This window comes from Strongylocentrotus purpuratus, unplaced genomic scaffold, assembly GCF_000002235.5.
Source record: "Strongylocentrotus purpuratus isolate Spur 01 unplaced genomic scaffold, Spur_5.0 spur5_contig_837, whole genome shotgun sequence".
NCBI classification, from domain to species: domain Eukaryota; kingdom Metazoa; phylum Echinodermata; class Echinoidea; order Camarodonta; family Strongylocentrotidae; genus Strongylocentrotus; species Strongylocentrotus purpuratus.
Window position 1 is genome coordinate 123,287 of NW_022145543.1, and position 11,134 is coordinate 134,420.

Genomic DNA, 11,134 nt, shown 5'->3' on the forward strand with positions numbered 1-11,134 from the left:
AAAGCTCAAATATTGAGTCAATCTGTATTCAAACAATGATGATCATCTCATAAAATCGGGTAATTCTGACACATTGAACCCCTAGAAAAAGATATTTTACGGAGAGAAAATAATTGTACGATCACAAAATAGGAATTCTACGAATCAAAAAAAGTCTTCGATTTAACATGCATTTTTACTCCATAAATCATGCAGTATAATTAAGCCTTCATTCTGTTTATGTAAATTCTTAGTACCATAAATACCAGTTAAATTGTACATGGCTGGGTTTTGATCATTTTCTTTTCAAGAGTTAACCCAAATGCAAACCCTTTATAAGATAGAGAGAGAGACAGACAGGCAGAGAAACAGAGAGAGAGAGAGAGAGAGGGGGGGGAAAGACAGATATGATATACAGAATGAAGAAGACAAAACAAAATTTTGACTTACATAGCAATTAAACTGTCCAGGCCTTCAAAGATTTCAGGATAAAGTGGGATAGATTTGGAGCTCAATGATGTAATGACTCTGTGTAATGAAACAATAAGTTTTTAAAAAGTAGCCCAAAATATGAATTGTGACAACAACCATAACACATGTTTTATTGTCTGTTTGGAGTCAGAAAAGTGTTAACTCATATCATGGTGCACAAAGTTAACGCCCTTCTGACTTCAAAAAGTCGTTTTATTAGTTACGGAATTTTGTGTTTGTGTCTACCTCAAACTGATCCGCCCTAATCAGTCATTTTATCATTCATACTATTAAATTATCACACATAACGCGCTAATGAGCAGAGGCAAATTAACCCAGTCGAGTCTTGAAAAAAAATATAAATTATTATCAAGGACGAGTGGATAAAGGATTTCTCTTTTATTTTATCCACAGCTCTTTCGTCAAGCAAACGTATTCTCCCATGTCCTCAAGCCTGAGTTTATTGACTTTCACAACCAAATCATCTACGATCAACAGGTTACAGGGCAGGACTGACGAATTATTCCCTTTAAAGTAGGATTTACAGGCAAATCTTTAATTAAGACCAAATTTTCTATGTGACTTATTGCAATTTGATACAAACATTTTTTTTTATCTATTGTTCCATGGTTCACAAAAGAGAAGTACAAGCTCTTCAGTGCTCCATCAAGCTATCATTTTAAAAAACTTACAAGTCCGTTACTTTGGAGAGATTCTTAAACGTTCCCGGTGCAATGTGTTCTATTAGACTCTCGCCAAGATTCCTGATGGAAAAGGGGAACAAAATATATACAGTTTTCAATAAAATAAATCTAATTGTGTATAAAACACGAACACAACTACTTTCTAAAAATCAACCTTTACAATGACTATCATACATAGAATCGAGCATACTCAAAATAATGAATATATAACATGTATTTAGGTATGTTTAATAAAGTATTATATACCTCTCTTTAGAAATCTAGCCTGGTCTGGTCTAATTGGTCGAAATTGCAGTCGTGATTTTATAGCCATTCTCCCGTATAAGAGAAGATACGAACAATGCCAGTAATGGTCAATAGTTCATAAGTGATATTCCCGACAGATTCCAGATACCAAGAAAATAGTTAAATTCTACTGCGATCCCCATTCATGAGTGATATTCCCGCAAGATTCCGGGTACCAGGAAAATAGTTGCGACCCCCATTGGTTTACGTGATAAAACTTAGTTTGTGCGCAGCGCGCGCAGCTACCATACAGTTTTTGTGCGATTAATTTGGTATCTACAAACACAGCGCAGATGACCGCCGATCTCGATTGTAGGCCTAGATCGACATGTAATCTCCGATTTTTTAGTTTCTAAACCTTATTTTATTTCCAAATAAGGTAAAAATGGCTAAAGAGACTCTTCCTAGATGTGAAGTTCTTGATGATGATCAATTACAAGACTTGATTAATTCTGCGGACAGCAAGAACACCAAAAGTTCCGTGAAATTCTCTGTAAAAATATTCGAAGACTAGGTTTACCTGCAAGTTTTCAACACAGACCTCGATAGCGTAAACAAACTTGATTACCATGATAAGTCGCACATGTATTCTATGACCCTTTTTTACGGTATATAAAAGATATAACGACTGCTTTAATATTCGAGGAATAGTTGTTTTATGGGCTCTCGGGGGTCCCCTTTGAGCCTATAATACAACTATTCCTCTAATAACTGTCATTATATCTTTATTATAACGCATTTTCTGATTTTTACGATTTTGATAACACGGTCGCAACTACTTTCGTAAAAGTAATACCATCAATGGGTTATAGGACAATAACTTCCTGTACAATCACACCAGGCCGATTACCAGCGGACAATGACCCCCTATATAAGACTATTACTCCTCCCCCAGGACATTGTTAAATTTAGAAAATCCCCAAGAATTATGGATGCATTGAAAAATAATAAAACAAAAATCAATATCACTAAGGCTTCAGTCCATCTAAAATCGTGTAAAACATGATAATAATTAGAGAAAAAAAATGGGTGCAAAAGAGCTTTAAAGTTTCAATTAAAAAGTCGATATTACTTACGCCTGTAGCAATTCATTCTGTTTCGGTCCCGTAGAACAGAGAAGCGTTTATTGATGTTAATTGGTTCCACTTCAAGATTCTACAAACGATAACAAGTGGTATGTGACGGTTGTGATTTTGATTATATACCATTTTGATGATACATACATAAAAGCATATATTTTCATATAAGTCTACAGAACTGTTCTAAAGTGCTGACAAATGAATAACACATTTCTTTGTTTCGTTGTATTCTTTGTAAAATACAAACAACCAAAATATGGCATTACATGAATTAACTTATCTCACTAAAGTCATTCAGCAGATTTAGCCGTACAACAGTGTACTTATAAATGGGTTAGAATTTGTCTACTTATAATCTCTGAAACGAATTTCCGAGATCCTTAAATGTCCCAGGGCTAAACTCCGTAATCGAGTTGTTCTTCAGGTTGCTATAGAAAAAAAAATGAAAGCTAAGTTAAAACTGGAACTCAAGTTAGCTATATTCATTATGTCTTCTAAAAATCATGGACAGTTATCATTAAACAGGGTTAAAATGGAAAAAATGTAATAGTATAATTATTATTTCATTAAATCCGAGAGACTACAGAATATTGAAATTATCATGATACGTAAGTTAAAGAAATAGCTGGGAAGAGAATGTTTATTAAAGGGGAAAATCCCATCGTAATAAAATGTGAATAAGAGCGTTCAACATACTAGCAATACTCTATGAAAAGAACAACAAATATGAAAGGAAAGGTGCCTTTGATTCATATATTATCTCCTGTAACGTCTCTTTCTATAATGCATTATATGGAATGGATCTGAATTATTAAAAATGAGACTAGTATATTTCGCAATATCCTTTCTTTTATCTTTGACATTTTTAAATGAAGGAAGCATAACATGAGAGTTCTACTTCTTACATGGCAAAGAGATTGTTTACATCTTGAAAGCACCCGTCTTCGAATCGGGTCACATAGTTGGACTCCAAAGTTCTGAAACAAAGCACAACTTTACAATAACAAAAAATATATAATACAAGTAGTTCGAAAAATATGCTGTATACATGTATGCCCACAATTATATTTGTTCGTAATTGCGCCAGGAGTTTTGACTGACATAGAGCATTACAAATCACTATCATTATTATTATATTCATAGATCCAGTGATCTCAAGGCAGCAGACAGCAATAAATCGTGCAGATAATCACTTGGCTTGAGAAATTCCACAGGAGTGGATGAAAGAGTGCCTACTAAATTTTAAGGTTGATAGAAGCAATGACAACACCAACAATGATCATGATAATGTTGATAATATTGATAATAAATTTATGATAATAATGTTTATTATAAGAATAACAGTAATCATAATAATAGTGATAATAATTATAATATTAATCTAAAGATACTGATGATGATGAGAATTATAATAATAGTAAAAAGAAGGCGAATAATAATAAGAAGAGTTATAGTAGTGCTGATAATATGATAATGTTAATAACAACAATAATAATCAAATTGATAACGACAACAACGCCAGAAAATGTAATAATGTTACTCACATCACTCCCAAGTAGTAAAGATTTCGAAACAAACCTTCCTGCAGAACTGTCAGACGATTGTTTGTAAGTTCACTGATAATCAGGTAAAAAAATAAAACAAACGTGATCATAATTACTTTCGAAAACTTAACTAAAAAATATTAAGAATATATTCTAGGGAAAGAAATCTCACTGATATGAACCCCCCCCCCCCAAAAAAAAAAGTATACCTACACTATGTATAGCCGAGATAAACCGTCGAATACTCCTGGTGACAAGTAGATTAATTCACATGATGTAAGATACCTGAAATTAGATTTGAAACAACCGAACAATGAACAAACAAATAATTTATGATAATGGTGATGATGATAACGATAAAAATAATAATGACAATAACGATAAAAATAATGAAAATAATAATAATAATAATGATGATGATGATGATGATAACGATAACAACAAAAATAATGATTATACTGATAATAATAATGATAATGATAATTATTATCATTATAACAGTGATGATAACAATGTTGAATGTTTATTGTAAAGTGGTTTACCAGTTACAACAACCAAATTGATTTAAAGCATCATTATTACCCATGTTACTCGACTTAACTATTATTCCGCGCATTATGAAGCAAATTCTCCAACCCCATGAAAGCATTCTAGCCAGTCGCCTTTAATTTGGCGCTCACATGCTCTACAAATAATCAAACGACACCTCTAGGTTACCTTGAGATGATAATTTCACTCACAAATTGTTGATATTATGCAGTCCTTTATACGAACAAACTACTAAAGTCAGATGAATGCCTTCATATTGCTACAAAAGACAGTGATATACAATGCAAAATGGTGATTCCCGTTTTACATAACTATTTATTTCATATGACACGGCAACATCTACCACTCTTGTTTTTAATCCATTTGAACGTGTTTAATCCTTTCATTTGATAAAAGATAGTTTCATATGTTTTTTTAAATAAAATATTAAATGCGTGAAGATTTACAAAAGAACACGGATATAATAATTGAATTTAGTTATCAAAAACTTAATAAACAAAAATTAGAAAATATTTGTTGTTTAAAGGCAACAAGGTAAAATACTCAGTTGTGAAAATATCGCAATTCATCAACTATAGTCGAAGTTAGAGTCTCAAGTGAGATGACAATCAGATAATTTAACTATATAGAAGTAGTTTAAGACCTCATATTGCTTGAACGTGTTGTGCGCGTTGATGTGTTAAATGGAGTGGGTGTGGGTGAGGTTGGATGAGTGTATGCGAGTGTGTATACGGGGAAAGATGGGTACGTGTATGGCGTGCCATTTCACCAATAACCCCGATAAACACTGTTTATCAAAGAAAAACAAGATTTATCGAGCGAAACACAAGGTTTATCGAGCGATAAACATTGTTTATCATGAGAAACTCTGTATATCGACTAATAAACACAGTTTCTCTCGATAAACACTGTAGATGTAGGATATTGATGAGGGAGTGACGTAAGATGGATACATGGATAACAGAGTGTTGTGTGTGTGAGAGAGAGAGAGAGAGAGACAGAGAGACACACAGAGAGAGAACGAGAGAGAGAGAGAGAGAGAGAGAGAGAGAGAAATAGAGTGAGAAAGAGGGTGGCACCTCAATATCTTAATGAATTTACATCAGCTCGTACGTAACCTTTGCTCAACAACTGACAAATATAAATTGATTATTCCCAAATCTGAACTCTCATCTATTAAGTATTCTATGAATTTTATGTTTCTCTTCACAAACTATTGTACTTTTCGTTTTTAGCGCTCCTAAATCAGTGGTATTATCATTGTTATTAATTAGTAGTAGTAGTATTTTTATTAAAATTATCATTATTATCATTACTCTTATTATTATCATCATTATCATAATTATTATTATTATTATCATTATTATCATTATTATTATTTTTGTAATTATAAATATTATCATCATCAGAGTGAGAGAGATAGAGAGAGAGACAGAGAGAGGAAGAGATAGAGGAGTAGTATAAGAGAGATAGGAGAGAGAGAGGTTACAAGATTGAGGAGAGTGTAGAAGGTCTGTTGAATGTGATAGAGAAAGCAAAGGAGAGAGAAATAAAGGAAGAAATTCAGAGAAAGATGAAGAGAGAGAGAGAGAGAGAGATCTGAATCGGATGTAGGGAGAAGTAAGCCAATCTGAAGAGACAGGGATATATGGTACTTTATGGGGGAGTCTATAATTTCCATTTCTATGTTTGTTGCTTTTGTCAGTAGTTGTAGAAACCTAACAAATATTTCCATTACTCACACTACTATACAAACCTCAACCATCAAAGGAACATCTCATGAGGTTTAGCCAAGTGTTGACCATGAACTTGTATTGTCATTCACCATGTCTTTAGATCCTTGAAGGTCTCATCAAGTGTTGATCATGACCTTGTAAGGTCATTCACCATGTGTTTAGATCATTAAAGGTCTTATCAAGGATAGTATCTCAACCAAAGATGTGGATGCTATCCATGCAGAGTCCAGGGGGGTGTTTCACAAAGATCCTAAGTAGAACTTAACACTAAGTTGGACTTAAAAATTATGGACAGCCATTGGAGTCTTAAAATGAAATATATTCAAAAGCAGAAATTCAAGTATTTTAGACTTTTTATAAATTCCACAACAAGAACATGAAATCTCCTTGATGATAGAAAATATGAATGATTTGAATCAACATTTTATGCCTTTAAAAATAACTTTTACAAAATATTTTCAAAGATGCTAATGGCTTTCCATAATTTTTAAGTCCAACTTAGAGATAAGTTCAACTTAGGAACTTTGTAAAATACCCCCCTGGAGAGATGCCATCCGTTCCATCGCCAGGTAAGCTCTTTGGAGAGTGTCAACATTAGATTAATGTTTTGCGAAATGACATTAATGCTGCGGCAGGAATTGAACCGCGAACCATGCTATCCACAGTCCGGTGGTGTATCCTCTAAACTACGACACCGCTATTTAGCTTATCGCATAGTAAAAAATAGTATTTAACTTGTATTCTGAATTCTGCTGTATTCTATATATATATGTATCCTTCACTAAACAGAATTTGAATACATATGCTGAGTAGTCTTGATGTAATGGAACAAGTGATCATTTTACCTTTTGAGAACCTACATTTAGGAATTCAAGTGCTATTAATAAATATATTGAACACTCACATTTTTTGTTCCTTTTATGTTTTAGTCAAGAAATATATATTGATATTGTCAGATGTCATTTGAAGTAGCTTTTTAAAAATTATTTTGCTGACAAAAAGTACTTGTAAATGTTTAGTTGTTAAGAAAAACCACGGGCCCGTCTGATAAAGACTTGCAACTGATTAAAATCGAACTCGACTTTATATTTATTTCAAATGTGTAGTGAAGATATAAGGTAGAGCTTCTCAAAGTCCGGACCGCGGGGCATGTGAATCCGGACCGCCGGGGAGGCTCTTCTTTTTGTTTTAACCTTAAAATGGCCGGGGGCTGAATCCACCCTGCCCCTATCTTTTTCGTACCAAATGTATATATTTTTACCAAAGGGTGTCATGGGTACTGCGTAGTGTCAAAAAGTTGTCAACATGAACATTTACCCATAAATTATGTACTGTATATTATAAATTAAGTAATCATTCAAAAACAATTTGAGACATAGATATGAATACTCTATCAATATGCTAAGTTTAATTATTTTTCGTCATTCCATGGCCGAGATTCCAAGGGGGCAACACCCCCCCCCCCTTTTTTTTCTGGCTGAGAGAGTACCAACATAATCCGGCCTTTTAAGTGTTAAACTGTAACAATTCCCCTTTATTTTAATGTAGACCAACCAATCTTTAAATAAATGTAATACATGTATTGAGCTCTGTTTACAGTATATATATATATATATATATATACATATACAAAAAAAAAGACATACATTGTGACAATATAATTTCATCATCTATACACAGTTTAGCAACAAGATTGTGGGTCCTTACCCTTTGTTTATCTTTGACTATTGGCTTATTGGGATACTGCTCAGTTATTTAAATCTAAATAATGTAGCAATTATGTGACATCCAAACAAGGTGCATTTGGACTCTTCTACTTTTTTCATATACATCTCAAAAACATAAGCTAAATACATTCTAACAATTCAATTTGTACACCTGCAGGCAAGAACAATTAAGAGCAAAATCATATTCAGATAAAACAAAAGAAGAGAAAAGATAGATGGTCTGTGACTCTGTGTACTTAAAACTGTGATAGGCATTTATTCCGTTTTTTGAACAGCGTTTTAATAGCATTTAACAGTTTATTTAAAAAAAACTTGAGTTTTATACTTGTTGTCTTCTGTCTTACAGAATTCATATTTATGCCAAAACGCAGTGGTCAATGTACATAATAATTCTAATGAATATGCAATATTGGTTCGGTCTCGAATTCTAACATTGGTCAGAGTGGTAACTACTGAATATTTATGAGAGGAATGATAATTGTAAATGTAAACATTGCAAATAAATATATAAACTGGTCAATCCTTCTCAGTCTCAGAGTGGGAGAAGTCACTCACTTAATTGAATGTCACCAAAATGACAGGGATAATCCTTCCAGTAAACTGACCATAGAAAAGGGTATTACCAATCAAGATACAGAAGGAATAATGGTCTGGGGAATATAGAGCGACAGACTTCTGACAGATCACCCAAGCGGCACGCCTCAGGCAATAGCACAATTCTAACCTTCCCTTGAGCGTATAAAAACAACTATTTCTCTCAAAGCAGTCATTAATACTATAATAGAAGTAGTTTAAGACCTCATATTGCTTAAACGTGTTGTGCGCGTTGATGTGTTAAATGGAGTGGGTGTGGGTGAGGTTAGATGAGTGTATGCGAGTGTGTATACGGGGAAAGATGGGTACGTGTATGGCGCGCCATTTCACCAATAACCCCGATAAACACTGTTTATCAAAGAAAAACAAGATTTATCGAGCGAAACACAAGGTTTATCGAGCGATAAACATTGTTTATCGTGAGAAACTCTGTATATCGACTGATAAACACAGTTTCTCTCGATAAACACTGTAGATGTAGGAAATTGATGAGGGAGTGACGTGAGATGGATACATGGATAACAGAGTGTGTGTGAGAGAGAGAGAGACAGAGACAGAGAGACACACAGAGAGAGAACGAGAGAGAGAGAGAGAGAGAGTGAGAGAAATAGAGTGAGAAAGAGGGTGGCACCTCAATATCTTAATGAATTTACATCAGCTCGTACGTAACCTTTTGCTCAACAACTGACAAATATAAATTGATTATTCCTAAATCCAAACTCTCATCTATTAAGTATTCTATGAATCTAATTTTACAAACTATTGTACTTTTCGTTTTTAGCGCTCCTAAATCAGTGGTATTATCATTGTTATTAATTAGTAGTAGTAGTATTTTTTATTAAAATTATCATTATTATCATTACTCTTATTATTATCATCATTGTCATAATTATTATTATTATTATCATTATCATCATTATTATCATTTTTTGTAATTATAAATATTATCATCATCAGAGTGAGAGAGAGAGAGAGAGAGAGACAGAGAGAGGAAGAGATAGAGGAGTAGTATAAGAGAGATAGGAGATATAGAGGGTTACAAGATTGAGGAGAGTGTAGAAGGTCTGTTGAGTGCGATAGAGAAAGCAAAGGAGAGAGAAATAAAGGAAGAAATTCAGAGAAAGATGAAGAGAGAGAGAGATCTGAATCGGATGTAGAGACAAGTTAGGCAATCTGAAGAGACGAGGCGATATATGGTACATCAGGGGGGAATCTATAATTTCCATCTCTATTTTTGCTGCTTTTCTCAAAACATATACTATATACAAATTAGAAATTGACACAATCTACCTCTTTTAACTAAATTAAGATTATTGTGACAAGATGCATTGCCTTTATTTTTGTTATCATGATCTTCATTATCGTGATCGTTGTTTATTGTTGTTGATTGCATTTTCACAGTCGTTTCCCTTGTCATTTGTTACGATGCAAAGTATCGGCTTAGTCAATTTCAGAATATACATCATGTACTTGAGAAGAATGAGGAACCCAAATGAGGAACCACTATAAAATGTGTCTTGGAAGTTTTCTATTTTAATTTTGTGACAAATAAAGTGATAGACCTGTACATCAACAATTTGGAAGACCCTAATGAGATGGTTAGGATGGGAGCAGCCTTGGTACTTGGTGAACTCCCCAGGTTCATGGTCAGAGGAATGCTGCATCAGGTAATATTTATAAAAGAAATCTTATACCGTCCTTAATTATTCCTTAATACATTGTCAGGGGCTAGTATATCATCATACATGCACTATATTATAGTAAATATCTACAAAAAATAAAATCAACTGTAGTTGTACAAACCTAACAAATATTTCCATTACTCACACTACTATACAAACCTCAACCATCAAAGGAACATCTCATGAGGTTCAGCCAAGTGTTGACCATGACCTTGTATTGTCATTCACCATGTCTTTAGATCCTTGAAGGTCTCATCAAGTATTGATCATGACCTTGTAAGGTCATTCACTATGTCTATTTAGATCCTTGAAGGTCTTATCAAGGCCAGTATCTCAACCAAAGATGTGGATGCTATCCATGCAGAGTCCAGGAGAGATGCCATCCGTTCCATCAACAGTTAAGCTGTTTGGAGAGTGTCAAAATTAGATTAATGTTTTGCGAAATGACATTAATGCTGCGGCAGGAATTGAACCGCGAACCATGCTATCCACAGTCCGGTGGTGTATCCTATAGACTACGACACCGCTATTTAGCTTATCGCATAGTAAAAAATAGTATTTAACTTGTATTCTGAATTCTGCTGTATTCTATATATATATGTATCCTTTACTTAACAGAATTTGAATACATATTCTGAGTAGTCTTGATGTAATGGAACAAGTGATCATTTTAGCTTTTGAAAACTACATTTAGGAATTCAATTGCTATTAATAAATATATTGAACACTCACATTTTTTGTTCCTTTATGTTTTTAGTCAAGAAATATATATTGATATTGTCAG